This window comes from Ceratotherium simum, chromosome 26, assembly GCF_057802395.1.
Source record: "Ceratotherium simum simum isolate JZ-2026a chromosome 26, ASM5780239v1, whole genome shotgun sequence".
Taxonomy (NCBI): Eukaryota; Metazoa; Chordata; class Mammalia; order Perissodactyla; family Rhinocerotidae; genus Ceratotherium; species Ceratotherium simum.
This window is the reverse complement of record NC_141925.1, coordinates 40,029,964-40,051,509: the sequence shown is the minus strand read 5'-3', so window position 1 is coordinate 40,051,509 and position 21,546 is coordinate 40,029,964. Positions and strand designations below refer to the sequence as shown.

Genomic DNA, 21,546 nt, shown 5'->3' with positions numbered 1-21,546 from the left:
TAAGTGCACGAGCTACGCTGCTGGCGACCTGGGTTCGTGATCCCGGGCGCGCACTGATGCACTGCTCGTCAGGTCATGCTGTGGCGGCATCTCATATAAAGTAGAGAAAGATGGGCACGGATGTTAGCCCAGGGCCAGTCTTCCTCAGCAAAAAGAGGAAGATTGGCATGGATGTTAGCTCAGAGCTGATCTTCCTCACAAAAAAAAAAAGAGAGAGGGAATTTGCCCTTTCTCTGCTTTTTTGTTCTATTGGGGCCCTCAGTGGATTGGATGATGCCCACCCAGTTGGTGAGGGCAATCTTCTTTATTCAGTCTACCTATTTGAGTGCTCATCTCTTCTGGAAACACCCTCACAGACACATCCAGAAATAATGTTTGACCAGCTGTCCAGGCATCCCTTAGCCCTGTCAAGTGGGCACATAAAATTAGCCATCACAGTGTCATATCTAAGAAACCACTGCTGGTGAGAATGTAAAATGGTACAGCCACTCTGGAAAAACAGTTTGGCAGTTTCTCATAAAGTTAAACATACACATACGATATGACCCAGTGGCCCCAATCCTAGGTATCTACCCTAGAGAAATGAAAGTTATGTTCACACAGACACCTGTGCACTGACGTTATAACAGCTTTATTTATAATCTCCAAAACCTGGGCACAAATCAAATGTCCGAGTGATGAGTAGATAACCAAATTGCCGTACAACGTACAATGGAACGCTGCTTAGCAAGAAGATGGAATGAGCTATTCCCACTCGCAACAGCTTGGATGAATCTAAAAAGCATTTGCCCAGCGAAAGAAGCCAGTCTCAAAAAGTTACCTACTGTATCATCCCATTTATATGACATTCCTGAAAAGACAAAACTACAGTGATGGAGAACAGATCAGTGGTGGCCAGGGTAGGAGTGGAGGGAAGCTGTGACTGTACAGGGCTGCAGGAGGGAGTTGTTGATGGAGCCCTTCTGTATCGTGATTGAGTGGGAGTTCCACAAATCTATACGTGTTAAAATTCATAGACTGAAAAACAAAAGAAAAAACTCACTTTGCACGATAATTTAAAAAATTTTAAAATGTCTACCTCGTGGATTGTTGAGTAGACAAAATATGTCCCGTGCAGGACACCGCCACTTGATCATGGGCATAGTTGACTTGGTCAGACAGGAAGAAACTGGACGACGGCTGGGAGAACACTGTGTGTTACAGGCTGGCCTGTAGGGGCCAGGCCCGTCCAGGCCCCACGAGCGAAGCCGCAAGGAAGATGGTTTGGGAGCTCCTCCGAGGGCCCGATCAGAAGGGCACCGAGCAGGTGACCGGGTCTTCGGAGACCGCGCGCGTCCCCGCCTGTCCGGGAGAGGGCGACCCGAGCCCGGCGCGGAGACGGTCAGTTGGGAGGGGCCTGGAGCCCCCAGGCGGGAGCGTCCCCTCCCCACACCCTGTCTGGACGCGTCGGGAGCCCGGGGACCAACGCGACACCCCCTCCCCTGCCGCAGCCGGCCTCCGGACCCCCCCTTCCGAGTGAGCCTGGGTCCCGGCGCCCTGCGGAGCCGGGCAGTGCGGGACTCGCTGGGGAAACCGCGGTGTCCGCGCATCTGGCCACGTCCAAACCCCGGGATGCTGCAGACTGTGGCGCTGGCTCCCCAGGAGCCTGGCTGGGTTTCCAGGGTCCGAAGATCCCCACACTGCCCAGGGGTAGGATCGGGCAGTTGGGGGCGGGGCCTGCAGTGTTCCCGGTTCCTTTAGCTCCGCAGGTGATGTTGATGCACGATCAAGTTTGGGAACCCCTGACTTAAACCTTCTGTCAGGTCAGCTGGCAATCCACAAGGTGGATGCCTGGATGAAAGTACGAAAGCAACAATCTCTCCCTTTCCTGGTCTGTACATCCACCCCTTTCACATGATGCTTGAATATGTTACAACATGCAGCCCCTTGTTCAACATTTCTGAACCCCAGCGGCCAGTGACTCCCTAAACCCCTCACCTTATCCCCAGACAAGCTGATTTAGGTGCTGGCACTGGGCGGGGTGTGGGGACACAGTCCCAGGTAAGAGAGGTCGGCAGAGGCCAGAGGAGCACTGTAGTAGAGCAGCCAGACCTGGAGCTGATATCGAACCTGAAGTGAGTTCGCTCACCCATCGCACGGCAAGCCCATCTCTGACACTGGGTGTAGTGGAAGAAAGTAGGAATTTTATTGCAAAGCGCTGAGCAAGGAGAACGGGCAGCTAATGCTGTAATCCCAAACTACCTGAAAAGCTACAAGCAAGGGTTTTTATTTGGGGTTTTAGGTAGGGGAGGGGGAGCATGTGGCCTTGGGGGCTGAAGTTCTAAGAGTCCTCTGCACAGGCGTGACTGTTCTGTGTGTTGCCTGCAGTGGATTTTGTCTTTGACATCTAAAGTTTATAATCAGTCATTTTAGCTTCTCAACGTTCCTCCAAGATGCTTAGTCAGGTGGGGGCTGTCAGCAATTCCTCTCTTATCAGCGGTCCTCCTGCTGTTCTGCAAGGCAAGCTCAGAAACTTTGGTTATTTTGTTTCCCATGTTAACCTTGTGGGTATAAAGCACAGTTTCACCCTAGTCCAGGGAAATTTTAACTCCTTCACCCTCAGTTTCAGAGCCACTGAGGTAAATTTGCCAAAGCAGGAAGAATGGCTCTGCTGACCAACCTGGAAACCCCTCAGAGGAGATGAGGTTGAAGGGTGAAGAGAGTGGGGGTCTGTTTCATGGTGGTGAAACATCAGGTGCACTGATCCCCGTGGAGAAGGGTGGCTGGAGCAGGTGTTGGGGGAAAGGAGGGCAGGTGGGAGAGGAGAGGGTCCCCCAGGAGATGAGGTGGGAGACCCTGGTTAGGGTCAGATTGGAAGGACCTCACATGGCAAGCCAAGGACTTGTCTCCTTCCTACAGGTACCAGGAAGTCAAAGGAGGTTTATAAGCAAGTTGATTCAGTGAAAAGTTTAGTTGTAGCTGAGTCCCACAACACAACGTGCCTGACAACAAAGCCATTGGGCTCTGAGGTTCTGTAGACAGAATGCGGAAGGTGAGAGCCCCTTCCACACGGGAGGGACGAGTGTGGAGAATCATGCTTGGTTTGGCGCCACACTTAGAGGGTGTTAGAGTTGGGAGTCAGCGGAGGTGTGAGTGCTCAGGAAAAATCAGGAAGGACTATGCGAGGGGAGAGGTGATAAGAGCTCAGGGTCAGGGGCCAGAGGGGAAGCTGCGGCTAGAGAGGTTGGGTCCAACGGTCAGGTTGTCTGGAGGTAAAGGAATGACTTCAGAGTGAGCTCCCAGTCACTGGGCCCTGGGGCTCAGGGGTCCGGGGATGACAAAAAGAGGCTGGGTGTTAATAGCAGACATTTGACTATCACACACATCACACATGAAGGTTGCACATTCATTTGTTCCTGTTCCCTGAGTGAGCCAGGAGCCACAGGAGGGCTTCAGCAGAACAATGGTGGTCTGACTTCCATTGATGAGGGCTCACTCTGGCCCCAAGGAATCATGTTGGAGAGCAGCAAAGGAAGTTCTGGACTAGGAATGAAATCGATGTGCCCTAAAGACGGGCTGTTACTTAGCTGTGGCTGGAAAGGCAACAAGGACTCAGTGTTTGTGTGTGGATTGATTGATTGACTGATTGTCAACGAATAGCATAATGAACTCAAAATGTGATCAGGTCCTGGTAGAATTGATACAAACTTGAATCCGATCAGATCCTTGGTTTCATGGGCATTGCCTCTTAAGTCATTTCCAACTTCTCTTGACTTCACAATCTGTTTTCAATGCTATCTTACCACAAATCTCTTTGACGGTCAGCTTAACTGCCATTGAAACTTGTTTTTTAAAGAAATGGTCCATATCCGTATGGAGCCAACACGGTGGGTTCTTGAGTCAGATATACTTAGCTTTGCCCCTTGTCTTGCTGTGAGTGACCCTTTGGCAGATTACTCACCTTCCTTAAGCCTCAGTTTTCACTTCTATAAACAGTAATTGCTTTGTGGAGTTTTATGAGGCTTAGATGAGAGCAAGCCAGTCAAGTGACTGCAGAGAGGCTGCATGTGGAATGTGCTCAGGAAACTTACTCATCATTCATATCAGCCCTAGGGCCTGCTGGGAGCATTTCATGATTTAGAGAGATGCCAAACAGGTCCTGTGGTGTCTTTCTAGACAGAGACAACAACCCTCCAGTGATCTTTAAAGAACATTTACAAATTTTCAGACTAGTCTCATGTTTGCTGTGAGCGGAATTTCGAGTTTAGATATACTGTTGAGCCACCATAAGACATCTTCCCTTTTTAACTACTCTAAATTTCTCACGAGTTAGACTCCACAGTTGCAGAATATGATTCAGACATCTGTGAGAGCCTTTTTTTTGGGTACAAAATGGGATTTCTTGCATACACCAAGCATAACATACTTTTTTGGGGCAATTTTTAAAATTGTGGTAAAATATACATAACATCAATTTTACCATTTTTAAGTGTAGAATTGAGGGGCATTAAGTGCATTCACAATGTTGGAGTCTTTTTGATCCATCAGATGCGCGAGGTTTCCTGGAGTACAAGTTTGGGTGACTGTATGTGCCTGAGGCCGGATGCGTCCCATTTATAACAATCACAGGGCCCCTCTCTGGGGTGGGGATCCTAAATTATAATAACCTGGTATCACATAGATACTATATATGAGGTAGAATCCTAACCGTGCTTGAAGGCTCTCTCAAGGCTCCCCTTTAAGTGAACTCTCAAGTGCTTGGTAAGGTCCCTCCTAAGACGGAAGGTTCTCTCACACTGACCACAGGCAGGGGGCCTCTCTCCAGTATGGACACTCTGAAGATTGATAAGGCTTGAGCTCTGGCTGGAAGCTTTCTCACACAGAGGCATTTTCAAGGTTTCTCTGTCACGTGGACGTGCTGGTGTCCACTGAGATCCCTGCTAAGGCAGAATGCTTTCCCACGCTGGTCACAGGCGTAAGGTCTCTCTCCAGTGTGGACACTGAGAGGTGAGAAGATTTGACCTTTGACAAAAGTTTTTCTCACACTGTTTGCATTGATAAGGCTTCTCTCCAGTGTGAACACCCTGATGTTGGTGAGATCCCTCCTCAAAGAGAAGGTTGTCTCACACCGATCACATGCATGGGGCCTCTCTCTGACCTGAATGTTTTGGTGTGTGATAAGGTTTGAACTTTGGCAGAAGGCTTTCCCACAATCATTGTATTTATAAGTTTTCTCTCCAGTGTGGATTCTCTGGTGTATAATGAGACTTGATCTCTGCCAGAAAGTTTCCCCCAAAGAATGCATGTATGAGGTTTCTCCCCAGTGTGCACCCTCTGAGGTGTGATCAGACTTGATTTCTGATAGAAGGTTTTCCCACAGTCATTGCATTGATGAGGTTTCTCTCCAGTGGGGAACCTCTGATGTATGGTTAGATCTTTGCTAAGACAAAAGGTTTTCTCACACTGGTAACAAGAATAAGGTTTCTCTCCAGTGTGTATCCTTTTGAGAAAGCCATAAGCAATTCTTGAAGGCTTTTCCACACTCACAACGTTTATATGGTTTCTCTCTAGAGTGAATGAGGTGAGAGTTCTGCCTGAAGGATTTTCCACAGTCCCTGCACTTCAATGGCTTCTGCCCAGTATGGATCTTCCAATGCTGAGTAAAGGTGGGATCCCGGTGGACGCTTTCCCGCATTCATTACACTCAAAGTGCTTCTCTCCTGTAGGTTTCTCACTTGCATTATAAGGTGGGGCTTCTGATGGCAGATTTTCCCACAGTCACTACATATGTAGGCTTTCTTTACTCTGGGGATTTCCTGATGATTACTAATGGCTGAGCAACCACTTCTGCCAACTTTTTTTTATTTTTGCTGAAGAAGATTCACCCTGAGGTAACGTGTGCCAATCTTCCTCTCTTTTGTATGTGGGTTGCCACCACAGCGTGGCTGACTAGTGGTGTACCTCTGTACTGGGAATCGAACCCATGAACCTGGGCTGTGGAAGCAGAGTGCGCTGAACTTAACCACTACACCACTGGGCTGGCCCCCAACACTTCTGTCAACTTTCTTATGGCTATAAGCTTTTTCTCCAATGGGGGGTTTTCTGGGGATGACTGTTGTCTGCTAGAACATAACCTGGAGGAAGGCGACACTTGCTCTCTCTCTCTCTGGTGGAATTTTGCTGCTCTGTTTCTAATAGCTCCTAGATTTATAAGACTCACCAAATCTTCCGTTCGACTCTGCTGCTTCACAATCAGCCCATCTTGGAATACTTGGCTCATTCTCGGTTGTCAACTTTGGGTCTAAGACAGTAAACAGAAAAGGCAAACGTCATTAATCTCTGTGGTCAGGAAAAGAAGGCTGGTGCCAGCAGCTCGGGCGGCGGGAGGAGCGGCAGCGGCCACGCAGCCCAGCTTCGCGAGGGGTCTAGGGGGCGCGGCCCACAGGCACCCGGCACGCGCCGGCCCCGCCGCCACGACGCCCAGGAGGAAGGCCAGCTCCGCCAAGGGGCGGCGAATGAGGAGCCCAAGAGGAGATCGGCGAGGTTGTCCGCTAAACCTGCTCCTGCAAAAGTGGAAACAAGCCGAAAAAGGCGGCAGGAAAGGATAGATCTTCAGACAGAAAAGTGCAAACAAAAGGGAAAAGAGGAACAAAGGGAAACCAGGCTGAAGAGGCTAACCGAGAAACTAACGAAGACTTACCTGCAAAAACGGAGAAACTAAAAATGAAAAGAGTGCAGCCCCTGATAGAGAGAAAGAGGCCAGGTCTGATTAATGTCCTATACCATGTCTTATCAGTGGTCGCTGTCTGCCTTGTACAATCCAGAGGAATATTTCTATCATTTTGTAAATGCAAGTTTTTTAGTAGCTCTAGAAACTTTTTTAAGAAGGGGGGAATCCCACCTCATCCCATTTTTTTTGTTCATCCCATTTTTTAAGTGTAAATGCTTTTTTTAAAGAGGTGAGATCATTTGCGGGTTGTTTATTTTTTGGTACAACCAGAAAATAGTGGGATATTGAATATGGGAGGCTTTGATTGTCTTGGGTGTCAGCCTAACATTCCAGAGATAGGGATAGCTTTTATATCCTATCATATAAAGCATACTAAATGGCAATTTGGGGTCAGTTGTGCATTTAATATGTCTTGAACATTTTAAATTACTTCTATTCCCATGTTGTTTTTGGTAGAAGTGTTTCCTAAAGAAAACCACTCCTTGATCTTGGTTCTCCCTGTCAGAATTTTGTGCCCTCTATAACATCTTTCGTCATGGTAGTCCAGTTTCCTAGTAACTTTGTCAATGTGCTGTGAAAGATTGAAAATTTGAGTATGTAGTGGATATGATATTAAATTGTGAATTAGTGGGTCTTATGCTGTAACAGGTGTCAACATTTGAAGATATTGGTACTTGATATCCTGTTAAGGGAAATTTGCCTCCAAATTTTAAGCTGGAAAGTTACTGGAATAACCATTTAGAAAAGAATCACAACTACATGATTTTTCAGATTTTTGGTACATATGTTAAGAATTGCGTACAGATTGAAATGTCTGTGTACTGATCTCAAAACAACCAATAAAATCTCAATTATGAAAAAAAAAAAAGAAAGTCTACGAAAGCTTAGAATGACCTACACGACTCTTAGGTAAATGGGCAGGCAGCCAGTTCATTGGAGGCAGACAGAGCTTCAGTGAGAATCCTAGCTTCACCACTTAATTACTTGGAGGCCCTAAGTCTGTTTCCTTATGTATAAAATAGGGATGTAACTCCTAGTTCAGATTCTTCTGGGTACAGAATGTGTGTGAAAGTAGTAAGCACTATACATGACATAGTAAGCTGTCATGTTTATTCAGTAAACAGTAGCTAGTGTAATCTTCAAAAAGGACTTGCTGAGTACATCCTTCACATATAGGTCCAGTGTGGGTTTCTGACAACTGCTAAGAAGAGGCAGAGGAGAGTGTAATAAGAAATCACCCATGTCAGAAATTCATAATCAATTTCTCTTCCATGCTTCAAATCTCTGCTCTATCAAGATATTTCACTTCTGGTCACCATCTATCTTACCATTGCTTCCAGGTCCCTGCCCCAGCAACCAGCCTGTGACCCATACTTTGTCACTACTTATGGTCCCTTGGTGACAGAGGGATGCTATCAACACATTGGAAGCAGTAACCATTTATAGTCATGGAGAAGGGGCAAATTTGATAGATGTGAAAAAAGAATTGCAGAATAAGCTTCATCTTCCGGATCCAATTAAATCTGCCTCTAAAATAGATCTCACCATCATTCAAGATGTACCAGTGTAATTGGTTGAATAATGGTCACCCAAAGATAGCAAGTCCTAATCCATGGAACTTGTAAATGTTACTTTATTTGGAAAAAGGATCTTTACAGATGTAATTAAGTTGAGGATCTTGAGATGAGGAGATCATCTTTTCATTTATTTTTTAGTTTTTTATTTTTATTTTATTTTTTGCTGAGGAAGATTCGCCCTGAGCTAACATCTGTGCCAATCTTCTATTTTGTATGTGGGACGCTACCACAGCATGGCCGATAAGTGGTGTAGGTCTGTGCTGGGATCCGAACCCATGAACCTGGGCTGCCAAAGTGGAGCGCGCCGAACTTTAACCACTTGGCCATGGGGCCAGCCCCCCATATTTTTATTTTTAACTATGGGGAAATGGAACCCAGAGCTCTTCTGCTTGATCCAATTGAGGTATCACCCCCATATCAGATGAACTAGGGAGATGTTCATAGAAGACACAAGGCCCAGAGGATTATTGCTTCTGTTGGCTCAGAACAAAAACTCCCTTCAGGTAATTGCAGTGATGTGGAAGGAACTCAGCTGGGACAGAGGAAGAGGACTACTTCTTACTTTTTCTCCAACAACCAGACCTCTCTCATATATTTTCATCCTAATGACAAAGAATCAAAAAATTAAAAAGAACCCTCACCTTTTGTTACCGGATACATACCCAGGTTCTTTACACGCCACACAAGAGGGGCCAAATAAAACTGGAATGCCAGGCTTATGGCAAGGAAAGAGTTTTTATTTCGGGTGACATCAGCCGGGAGATAAGAGCTCTCAAATTTGTCCCATCTTCCCACAAGATGGGAGGCAAGGGGTTTTAAAGGTTGTGAGACATGTAGGTTGTAGGGAGGGGGAACCTATGGCCTTGCTGCTCAGTGCTTTCCCATCAGCCTTCCTTTGGCCCTGTGAGGCTGCTGGCAGGGAGGAGGATGGCGGATAAGGGAATCACAGGTGGGTGTCCTTCAGCCGTCTCCGTGGTGGATGGTGGACAATTTGTAACTTCTATCTGCCTTGTGAAGTTCAAGGATACAAAGGTTTAGAAAAAACCAATATTTACAGATGAATGTAACTTAGAGAAGCAGGGAAAGAGGAGGAGTGCTTTTGGTTTTAACCCCCTATATTCTGGGTTTAACGTAGGGGAACTGATATCAGGGCCAGCATCACTTTCAGAATAGTTATTATAAATTCTTTACAGGAAAAAGGGTCCAATGAAGACCGAGGACATACCCAATGTTACCATTCTGGTTGGCAGGAGAAGGATACTGGCTAGATTGTGAGAGGACAAAGGCTCACATCACAGGTTGCCCTTTGATGTGCAAAATGAGGCTCTGCAAGCCTGCTCATCTTTGCACTTTAATCTTTTGCTGGATTCCACAGAGCACATAAGTAGCCCTTATACTTGAGAACAATTTTATTTTTTTTATTTGTTTATTTTTTTGTGAGGAAGATCAGCCCTGAGCTAACATCCATGCTAATCCTCCTCTTTTTGCTGAGGAAGACCAGCTCTGAGCTAACATCTATTGCCAATCCTCCTCCTTTTTTTTTCCCCCCCAAAGCCCCAGGAGATAGTTGTATGTCATAGTTGCACATCCTTCTAGTTGCTGTATGTGGGACGCGGCCTCAGCATGGCCAGAGAAGCGGTGCGTCGGTGGTCGCCAGGATCCAAACCGGGGCCGCCAGTAGCAGAGCGCGCGCACTTAACCGCTAAGCCATGGGGCCGGCTCATTGAGAACAATTTTAAATGTTTCTTTGGACAAGTTAGTCCATAACTTTTGCAGATAATTTGGTTAATTTCCAGTGAATTACTTTCTGGAGAACAGGCCTGAATTATGTTCTTATAGACCTAGTTCTTAAATGAGGACTCTTTAGTGCAAGAAAACCCATTCTTGATGTGCCATAGGCTTCTCTTGTCCCTGCTGTCTGTGTGCTTGAGGGGGTCGAGGCAGGAAGGATGTAACCATGGCTGGGAAGGAGGGGATTGGACCTGCTTTACTCTGTCAAAGAAAACAGGTATTCCAAGCATATAAGCTGCTGAAGTGTCTGAAGAGATTCCCTGGCTGCTTATCTTTCACAACGAGTTCCACCATTCCCAGAGATTTCAGTGTCAAGGATATATAAGAGTTTTGCCAGTTATAAGCCTTGTGAACTTGAGCATATTCCTGTATCTTCATCTGTAAAATGAGGACAGATCACTACACATGTCACAGGTGCTTGTGACAATGAGAGTATGTGTGTAGCTCCAAGAACATTGCCTGGCACATCACAGGACACTGACTGTCAGCCCTCCCACTCACACACATTTCCTAAGTTTCCTTTTCATGCTGTTTGACGCTGTCTCCAAACTGCTCTCCCATAAACTTCCCGTGAAGAACAAATGTGAATGGCAGGGAAGGGAAGCATTGGCCCCTGCCCCGTGGAACTTTCACACTTGGGTGAATATATGACAAAAAGAGCTAATTAGGAGCAAGAGACCAAAATACAAAAACAGACACTAAAATGCATGTCACACAAAATAAAGCCACAACTCTCACACTTTTTATTTTTGAAGAAATCTTCGAATTCCTTGACGGCTTCTTTTAAGTTTTGAGGAATTCTTCTTAAAAGATCCACAAAACTAAACACAGTTGAAGAACTGAAGTCAAAAACAGAAGCCATGATAAGAACTCCTGCTGAGATTGTCTATTAAGTAGATTGAGAGGTTTTCTCCCGTTTGGGACACTGATGACAATTCCTGGAGCTCTCTCCTTGCTAGGAACCTAGGAACATTTTCAGAGAATCTCATGGGGACACAGGTCATATGTATGTGAAACCAAATACATCATAACAGAGTATGAAATGCATATTAAATGAGGGACAAAATGCAATGTTTTGAACTAGTCAGAGGAGGAGTTGATGCTCATGTAGAGTGGGATGGAGTCTTTCATCACTGGTCCCAAAGTACCTCACACATAAAAGGTGCTAAATAAATGTTTCCTGGGTGAAAGAATGAGAGGTTGATTGACTGACGAAGTGTGGATGTCAAGGCAAGCTTGAAGGTGAAAGATTAACCAGTTAAGTCTTGAAGAAAATGAATACAGAGCAGAGAAGAAGCAGGAGTGGACCATCTTGAAAATAAGGGATAGAGATGGGAATACACAAGGCGGGGGTAGGATGTGGGGAGGGGGCACACAGTTAGTCAGCCTGACTGGAGCCTAAGGACCACTTTGGAGCCTACAGACAGAAAGAGTGACCAGGTCAGAACTGAAGGGTACTGAACGATTTAGATGTGGCTTGTGAAGACACAGGCATTGGTTGTCTGTATAGACTAGAATGATGAGATCAGTGTTTGAATAATTTTGGCAGATATAAACCAGTTGGGTTGTGAAGAGAGAGAAGAGTTGAATTTGAATCTTGGCCTGAAGCACTAACCATCTGGTTCCTTCTGGTTTAACCTCTCCACAGCGTGTGCTTCCCGATGCAGTGGCAGCCTGGCCGCAAAGCAAACTGTATTCTATGGGTCAGTCAGCTGCCACTGAAATTGACTCAAGATAAAGGATAAAACCTGCTCTTGGATCAGGCTGTGTGATAGATCATCATATAAAATTGATTGATATTCCTCAAAAAATTTTAAAAGAAATATTGTTTAACGCAATTCTCATATTTTTAAATTAGGAAAATCCATTCTTTAATCTAAAAACTGTTGTTTTGGTTTCTGTAGTTTTCCCCAACTGTATTGGAATATATTCCCTAAATTGCAAAAAGAAACACTGAATCCAGTTTAAACTTCAAGTTAAATGTTACATATATTATAATCTTAAGATTTTCCATAGGTGTGAATATTGTTTCAATTTCTGGCAAGTTAAATGTTCCTGTTGGCATTCCTCAAATTGATGACAGTTAGTGTGAATACTTGATAAATACCTTGGCTCTGCTCAGTTCTTTTCTTATTTACTTTATTCATAAGATTTATCTCCTGAGTAAACCGTCTGATGATCTGATGGTTGGTATAACCCTTGCTGAGAAAGGTTCTCACACTGACCATGTGTTCATACCACTATGGTATGGACAATGTAATATATGAACCCCAAAAGAAAAATGTCCCATGTTACTGCATTTCTTTCTTGGCATTGTGGATTTCCTCACATCTGCTGCACTGTGTTTTAGCTTCTTGCTGTGATCACATGTGGATTTGCTGGTGTGAAGTAAGACCAGAGTTTTAACAGGCAGCTGCCCCGATTCCCACACTTACTGCACTTAAAAGGTTTCTCTCGGACTGGCCTGGTGGCATAGTGGTTAAAGTGCGCGCGCTTCACTGTGGCAGCCCAGGGTTCGAAAGTTCAGATCCTGGGAGCGCACCGACGCACTGCTTGTCAGGCTGTGCTGTGGTGGCGTCCTATATAAAGTGGAGGAAGATGGGCACGGATGTTAGCCCAGGGCCGGTTTTCCTCAGCAAAAAGAGGAGGATTGGCATGGATGTTAGCTCAGGGCTGATCTTCCTCACACACACACACACAAAAAGGTTCCTCTCTAGTGTGGATTCTCTGATGTTTGGTACAATCTGTGCTAAGATGAAAAGTTTTGTCACACTCATTGCATGCATAGGGTTTCTCTCCTACGTGTGACTTATAATTGATTGCATTCCCACACTTAACCTTTATATATGGCTTCTGCGTGGTATGAATTCTCTGATCTTTAATTAGGTGAGAGGACTGCTTAAATGATTTTCCGCAGCAACCACATTTAAGTAGCTTCTCTCCTGAATGTATTTGATGTCGACTAAGAGTTGAGTTCTGATTAAAAGCTGTTCCTCATTCATTACACACAAAAGGCTTCCCTCCAGTGTGAATTCTATGACTTATAAGGTGTGATTTCTGTCGGCATGATTTCCACACTCATTGCATACACACGATTTCTTTATGCCGTGCATTTTTGGATGTTTTCTGGAAGATGAAGTTCCACATTTAAAATTCTCACAGAGTACTTGTTTTCTCAGAATGCTGAAAAATTTTTCGCATTTCCTGTTTTTATAGACTCTTTCTGTGGTGGAGATTTTCCCGTGGATGTCCTGCACTTTGCTAGAACCTGTGCTTGGGAAAGGGGATTTTTCTTCTCCCTCCCTTATGAGCAAAGCAACCTCTGCTGTCTGTCTAACCAGCTCCTATTGTCAGTGGATTCTCCCAACGACTCGTGCACACCTGCTGCTTCACAAATACCACGTTTTGAAGTACATGTCTCCTTCTTGATCTTGATTTTATTGTCTGACAGAAAAGAGAAAATGCAAATGTCATTAAGGCTTGGGCTAGGGGGGAAAAGAACACAGTTTTGGGCAGAAGAAGATAATCCACACGGCATTATGAAACAGGGCGAAACGGCATGGTGTGATAACCCCAGACAGTCTTACTCTGTCACTTGTTATCTGTGGAACCTAGAAGAAGCGGTGACGTCAGCTAGCTCACAGGATAATTGTGAAGAGGGAATGTGGGAATCGATGTCAAACCAATCAGCAGATTACACAGCACAGTTTCGGTCACGTATCCATTGTAAGTGGGAGCGGGAAGTTTATCCATTTGAAAGGTTTCCCTGCTCCGGGAAGGGCACAAAGTGCCATATGTGTGATGGGAATAGGGGTGCGTATAAGAAAACAGTCAGTGTTTGAGAAGCTCTTAATCTCCTCAGAGAGAATGGATATACATGTGTGAAATGACAAATAAGTACATGGGATGCAGTAAACAAAGTACGGAAAGACATTCAAAGCCGGAAAGTGATCAGACTGGGGTATGGTGTGCTTGGAAGGCACTCTTGAAGAAAGAGTCCTAAAGGAAATTAATATGCATCAGTAGACATTATATAGGAGGTCGGAGTAGGCAGTAAGAACAGCATTGAGTCAAAACCTGGAAACGACCCAACTGGGGAAAGCACTGAGTTAAGAGATCAACTCACAGGAAGAACTAAGGAAGAACTAGTGATTAGCAGCAAGAGATGTGAGCAGTATTGAATTAGGGCCACTGAGTTATTTACATTTTGCTTGAGAATCCATAGAAAGGTAGATCTAGGGTAAAGTTTCGACTAGAGGAAGAGCAATAAGATAGGAGTTTTAATTATGGCCCTGGATGACAGAGTCAGGGAACACAGGAAAGAGGAGATTTCAGCAAAGTTTTTAACGATCTAAGCTCAGCCATGCCTGTAATATCATCCCCAATTCCAGTGACCTGCACCCATTTAACCATGATTTCTGGATTGGTCTTCATCGTCAGAAAGGAATACTAGACTGGATGTTTCTGGTTGGCCCACAACCTTGTACTAACATCAAACACCATACTCCACCAGCTCTTTTCTGGCAGCCACCCTCCTATCGGCCTGTTCCCGATTCAGGCTGCCTTACATGACTAGCTGCCCTCTGTAACTGTGACTTCTTTATTTAGATTTAAAAATTTCTGCTAAAGGTCATTATTTCCATTACTCCTTACCTCTATCTGCCCCCCAGTGGCTACCTAATAAGTCTTCTGCTGCTGCTGCCTTGGATCCTAGGGGACACAGTGACACTGGCTAAAAATTGTAGGTCCCAATCCAGGCATGAGGCCATTACAGCCTTAACTAGAGCAACAGAGAACGACCTGATTTGAAAATATGAAAGCATCATTAGTACTTGGTAATTATTTGGATATGGGTGTCCAAGGTCATTTAGGAGCCCCTGAACCAAAGTTGTAAGCCTAAAGGAAAAGAAAAAGAGGAATGCCACAGAGAGTAAAGAGGACTTGATGATGATGATGGCAACGTAAACTTTTTATTGAGGATAACAGTATTATTATTAATATACAACTTTATATTTTTATTACATATATTAATGTATTATGTTATGGACTTTACATATGATTACATTTAATAATCACATAACCACTTTGTGAGGCAAGATATAACCTTCCTGGGGAGACAGGGCCTCGCACCTAGGACGTCTCCATAACCTTGAGCCGTGATCTTTACTGTGAAGGCAGTGCTCACAGTTACTTCCCCTGCTCCCCTCAGCTCTCCCTGATCCTCCATGGCCCCTCCATTATTACTTATTTGCTTATAAAAACTATAAGCTTTGAATGCACAGCCACGGGCTCAAGTCCCAGCTGGGCTACTTATTATCTTGAAACGTTCAGCAAATTACTTAAACTCTCTGGGCCTCAGTTGCCTCATGTGTAAAATAAGAATGTTAATGCCTGCCTTGCACGGCAGTTGTGAAGATTAAATAAGAAGATGCATGTAAAAAGCACCTCATGTGATGGTTACGCGACAATGTGAACGTATTGGATGCCACTGACCTATATGCTTGAAAATGGTTAAAATGGTACATTTTATATTGTGCATATTTTACCACAATAAAAAAAGCACTTTATAGTTTCTAATAACTCCTTGTGATTATTATTATTTTTATTACTGCTTATGTACTATTTCATGATTTTCTCAAGTTGTCTGTAAACTCATCAATAGAAGTGCTGCTGTGTTGCTCCTGTATATTCTAGGGCACCCATCACGCTTGAACCCCTCGTAAAGGCTGAAATACACTGTTCGGTGCAAGGAATGAGTTGATACACCCACAACAAGCCTAATGGGTTGTTATGGGCATCACGGCTCCCATCTTACAGATGAGAAAATAATGGCTGGGAAGTTTAGCAGTAAGAAGATAATGTCAGAAGGTCAGTGGGAAAGATCGGGAGGAGTTGGCACTAAGGATCAGTGCAGGGACACCCTAAGAGGACGGAAAGGGAGCTCCCCCACCCCAGTCTTGTGGCAGGCAGCTCCCCCCATGATTTCAAACAGCCACTAGTCCTTCCTAGGTGGGTTCTTCCTTCCCCTGTGGCCGCTTCCTTCAGATCTCCCTCACTCACCTGTGCCGACAGGTATCAGGAATTCTTCATTTTTCGCTCTGTCGGGAGGCATGGCCCTGGGTTCTTCTCCTCGATCCAGCTTAGAGGTCAGAGCAATTTTGGAAGTTGGAAACCCTGCCATGAGGAAGGAGAAGGGAGGTGCTCTGTGCTAGTTAGCGAAGGGGGTCCCAGCCTTTATCCCTCCCTATGTGGAAACAAAGGACGTTTCAAGACAAGAAATGAAGGCATGGCAAGTAGACTATTTTACCTCAGAAAGACAGTTAGCTAATTTTCTTTCACTTGTTATAAAGAAAACTCCAGAATTTTTACTGGAGACATAGATATTAGTCCACAGCCTGAAAGAAAACGTGCAGTTACCCAAGGGAACTAGAAAAAAAGCTGGAAAGTGGGGACTCAGCAGTGGTAAAAGAAACTCCAAGTTTCTAAAAACAGAGCAGAGACTCTTAAGAATCTTTCACTGGGAGGAGAAGCAGCCTGGCTCCACGTCTTAAGGGAAATATGGGCTCTAATTCTGGTCACGTGTTCAGTTGGACAGGAATTCTCTCAACTGTCGGGAAATACCAAGGCTCCCCAAAATTGTTAGTTTAAAATTGCTATGTCTTGTCTCATTCCAAAAGAGGATTTGAGGCAGATTCAGTAATACGAGAGGAAGTAAAGAAATCATAAATATAGATCTTTAGTTGGGGGTAGGGAAGGGAGACACAACAGTCCTTACCCAGTGAGAGCCAGTTCTGGAGATTCTCCAGGATCACATCTCTGTAGGGTTCCTTCTGGGCGGGATTCAGATATTCCCACTCTTCCCAGGAGAAATGTACAGCCACATCCTCAGATGTTAATAAATCCTGAAATGATACATTTCTATTGTTCCAGTTACCAACCCCACTGTGTAGGCCCAGGAAGAAGGGCAAAGCTGGCTGAAGCAGAACAGAGGCCTGATGGCACCAACCTTGCTGTGTCTGTGTCAGCTTTAGGTGACAGGCAAGGCCCAGAATGGAGAATACCTTTCATAGCTGAGCCTCAGCTCGCAGGGACAGGCAGCTGGAGGAAAGGCAGGAGGCCCTGGATGGCAAGTTATTGGACGAAGCAGCCAGAGGCTGAGGAAACACTATCAACGGTAATGGGGCTTTAGAAGGGATGGAGAGGACTGACACCCACCTGTAGCTTTTCCAACAGGACAGCAGCCATTATTGGAGGCCCTGGTCTTTTCTAGGGGACTGGGGCGGATTGAGTAGAGCTGAGGAGGAAAAAGCAACCAGGAGCGCGGTCCTCAAACTAAAGATAACAACAGCTAAATTGTTTGGAGACTTCCTATGTGCCAGGCCCTCCTGAGACTCAGTAAGGAGCCCAGGAGCCCTCACAGCCACAGGGCACTTCCTGGCCCCAGCACCAACCTATCTGCCACTCAGTTGTAAAATCATCTTAATCTAATGTGCTGTAGCTTAATCTTGCAAGACCACACAAATGTCTAGGGTTTAGGTTACAGATGGGGTTGTTGGGGTCTTCAACCACCCATAACCAGAAAGAGAAATAACAACAGCTAACAGAAAAGTTGCCATGAGAGCCACATAAGGCCATGTCTTTTTTTCTCTCGTCCACCTCTTCGAACCAATACCAGAGAAGCCCATGGAAGAGAGATGGGGAGGCAGTTAGAGAACAGCTTGAACATACTCCAAGCTGAGCTGAGAGAGAGAACTTTGAATTGGATATGAGTGAAGAATTTGGGGTTTTGTTTTGTTTTTTGTAGTCAAGGCAATAGTGAGAAGGGGGACAGGGTAGAACAAGGAGTTTGATCTGTAACTGTGAACAATCAATTGAGATAACTCACCACCTTCGCACCAGCCAAGTATCTCTGAATGGGGACTAAATCTTAAAAGCCAGCATAACAGGGGCTGGCCCGGTGGCGCAAGCGGTTAAGTGCGTGCTCTCCGCTGTGGCGGCCCGGGGTTCACCGGTTCGGATCCCGGGTGTGCACCGACGCACCGCTTGTCAGACCATGCTGTGCCAGGCGTCCCATATAAAGTGGAGGAAAATGGGCACAGATGTTAGCCCAGGGCCAATCTTCCTCAGCAAAAAGAGGAGGATTGGCAGATGTTAGCTCAGGGCCTATCTTCCTCACACACACACACACACACAAAAAAAACCCAACAGTGTTGATAATTGTATTGTGGTTAGCCTTAAAAGAGAGACCTTATCTTCTAAAGCTACACACTGAAATATTTACAGATGAAATATGATGTTTTGGATTTGCTTCAAAATAATATAGAGGTGGGCCAGCCCCGTGGCTTAGCGGTTAAGTGCGTGCACTCCGCTGCTGGCGGCCCGGGTTCGGATCCCGGGTGCGCACCGAAGCACCGCTTCTCCGGCCATGCTGAGGCCGCATCCCACATACAGCAACTAGAAGGATGTGCAACTATGACATACAACTATCTACTGGGGCTTCGGGGGAAAAATAAATAAATAAATAAAATTACAAAATAATATAGAGGTGGGGTGGGATAAGGAAGGACTGGCCAAAGGCTGGTGTTTGTTGGGGCTGGATGATGGGCATGTGGGGTTACCATACTATTCTGTTCAGTTTCACTGATGTTTGAAATTCTCCATATTAAGAAGTTTTCATAAAAACCTAAAAAAGTTATTTAAAAAACTATTTTGATAACTAAAACTGGCTGAAACTACAATGTTAAAGTTCAACCCAATAGGGAGATAAACCTATATAGAAATACACACACACACATACACATAATGTCTGGATTAGTGACAGGATAATATAGAATTATACTATGCATGGTGTTCTGTAATCTGAGTTTTCCCCACCTTATATTTTGGGTATTTTTGTGTATTGGTATTTTTCAGCTTATTGCATTCCTTTTCAACAGCTGCATAGTATTTTCATTTATGAATTTCCTGTAATGTTATCAGTTCCCCATTGATGGATGCTTAGATTGCTTCCAGAGTTTTCCAATAACAAACAAAAATGCAGTAGACAGCCATGTGTATATATCTTTGCACACTTCAGCAAGTATACCTGAAGGAATATTCCTGGAGGTTGAACTGTTGAGTAAATGAATATATGCAACAGGCAACACTCCTGCCAACAGTGCAGTATTTTGCCTGCTTCTTCTTTATGCATATGTGTACATCCATCAAGTTAAAAAATATACACACAGGAGCATAAAACACATTTTTACACCTTGCTTTTTTCACTAGAAAATCTTTCCATGTGTGAATACCTTAAGAGAAGATGTTTTCTTGAGGTAAAGGAAGAACTGAATCTGAAGACTGCAAGGGCTCACTACATTCTTGAGAAAAAAATAGTGATTAAGACCAAGACACATCTAGGGCTGGCCCGGCCGTGTAGCGGTTAAAGGCACGCCCTCCACTGCTGGCAGCCCAGCTTTGGATCCCGGGCGTGCACTGACGCACCCCTTGTCAGGCCATGCTGTGGCGGCGTCCCATATAAAGTGGAGGAAGATGGGCGTGGATGTTAGCCCAGGGCCAGTCTTCCTCGGCAAAAAAGAGGCGGATTGGCAACAGATGTTAGCTCAAGGCTGATCTTCCTCACACACACACACACAAAACAAACAGAAAAAAAAACCAAGACACATCTAGAATAAAGAAGAACACATGCTTTCCACTTCTGGAAGACAGACCTATATATTGGCAAATTTTTGTAACAGAGTCACAGATAGACAGAATAGGCCCAACTTGGGTAAGGGGTGGTTAATATCAAACAAAGATGAAAAATTTCCTGGAATTGAAGATGGACCAAGTTTTCAGATAGAAAGGGCCCACCAAGTACTGAGCAAGATGGGGGGGGCAGTGAGGTGGGGGGGAAGGGGTGGGATCAGCCCCACATCTAGGTACATTATACAGATTCTGAACTCCAAGAATACAGATTTTAAAAACCTAAAATAAAATCAGGAAGAAAAAAATAGCTACCAACTCCCATAGGTGTTTTTCAACACCACCAAGCAATTAACTCAGTTTTAACACTATCTGCATGGAGACAGTATCAGATCCCACAGGCTAATGGCTTAGTCTCACAAGACTGCCCCCCCCCCCTCGCCTCAAACCACACCCACACCTCAGGAGCCAATCCCAAGTCCAGGTTGTCACCTGTGCTTCTAATCCACTGGCTATGATAGGAGGTTCCCACGATCCCGTCCTCGGATTCGATTAATTTGCTACAGCAGCTCACAGAACTCAGAGAAACATTTTACTTACTAGATTACCAGTTTATTACAAAAAGATCAGCTCAGGAACAGCCAGATGGAAGAGATGCATAGGGCAAGTTATAGGAAGGGGCAAGGAGCTTCCAGGCTCTCTCCTAGCTGGCCACTCTATTCTCACCTCCACGTGTTCTCCAAACCCCATCCTTTTGGGTTTTTATAGAGGCTTCATTACATAGGCATGATTGACTGAGTCATTGGCCATTGGTGATCGAACTCAATCTCCAGCCCCTCTCCTATCCCGGAGGTTGTGGGAAAGGGCTGAAAGTTCCAACCTTCTAATCAAGGTTGTTTTCCTGGCAACCAGCCCCATCTTCAGGTTACCTAAGGGCCCACCAAGAGTCACCTCATTAACATAAACTCAGGTGTGGTTGAAAGGGGTCCTTATGAATGACAAAAGACACTCCTGTCACTCAGAAAATTCCAAGGGTTTTAGGAGCACTGTGCCAGATCAAATATATTTCCTATGGACCACTCCAACAAAGAATCAAGACTAAAACTGGCATCATATTTCTCACTTGCAATCTTGGAGCTAGATGACAGCAAAGCGTGTCTCTGGAGTCCTGTAGAAAAATCAGAATTGAGAATTTTATAGACAGTCAAATTATCTTTCAAATACCAGCCCCCCTCCCCACAAAAAAGTGGGAAGGGGTGAATAAACAAGGATGGCAGAATGTTGCTAATTGTTGGGTGATGGCACATGGTGGTTCATTAGGTACTTTTGTCTTTTTATGTCAGTTTGAAATTCCCATAGTACAATGTTTAAAAAAAAAGAAACATTTTACCAAGTCACTGCTAAAAATTATAATTCAAATGTAAAAGCAAACCATCTTAAAATGTTAAGATTCTGAAATCTATCACCCACAATGGGTTACTTGAAGATGTATACAAGCAAAACAAAAAATAAATCCAAGAGAGAAGATGACATGATATACAAGAAACAATGATGATTAAATAAACCAGTGATACCGGCTCAAGACAAGGTTGACAAGAGGGAAGCCATATTGTAGAAAAGAGGCCCTATTGTAACTTTGAATGACCTCTGAAAAACTAATTCAGCTGGATATGCACCCTCCAGGAGACCTAACTGCTCTGTAGATTTTACGACCCCTGCTTGTGCATGTACCTCCCAGCTGCGATAAGATGATAACTTTGTTCTTTTGAGTTCCTTAGGAATGTG

General features: G+C 44.7%; 1 long non-coding RNA gene and 1 pseudogene across 1 annotated transcript; one reads left to right on the top strand and one right to left on the bottom strand.

The window, feature by feature from the left end:
* Positions 1-1,258: 1,258 nt before the first annotated feature.
* On the top strand, positions 1,259-8,587 carry LOC101401460 (uncharacterized; annotated as a pseudogene).
* A 3,379-nt stretch (positions 8,588-11,966) lies between these two features.
* LOC147913666 (uncharacterized) lies at positions 11,967-20,665 on the bottom strand. Its single transcript, XR_015548620.1, has 4 exons — positions 20,362-20,665; positions 16,853-16,979; positions 16,138-16,251; positions 11,967-13,521 (listed from the first exon to the last, which is right to left on the bottom strand). It is a non-coding gene; the product is annotated as an uncharacterized LOC147913666 (long non-coding RNA).
* Between the last annotated feature and the right edge of the window lie 881 nt (positions 20,666-21,546).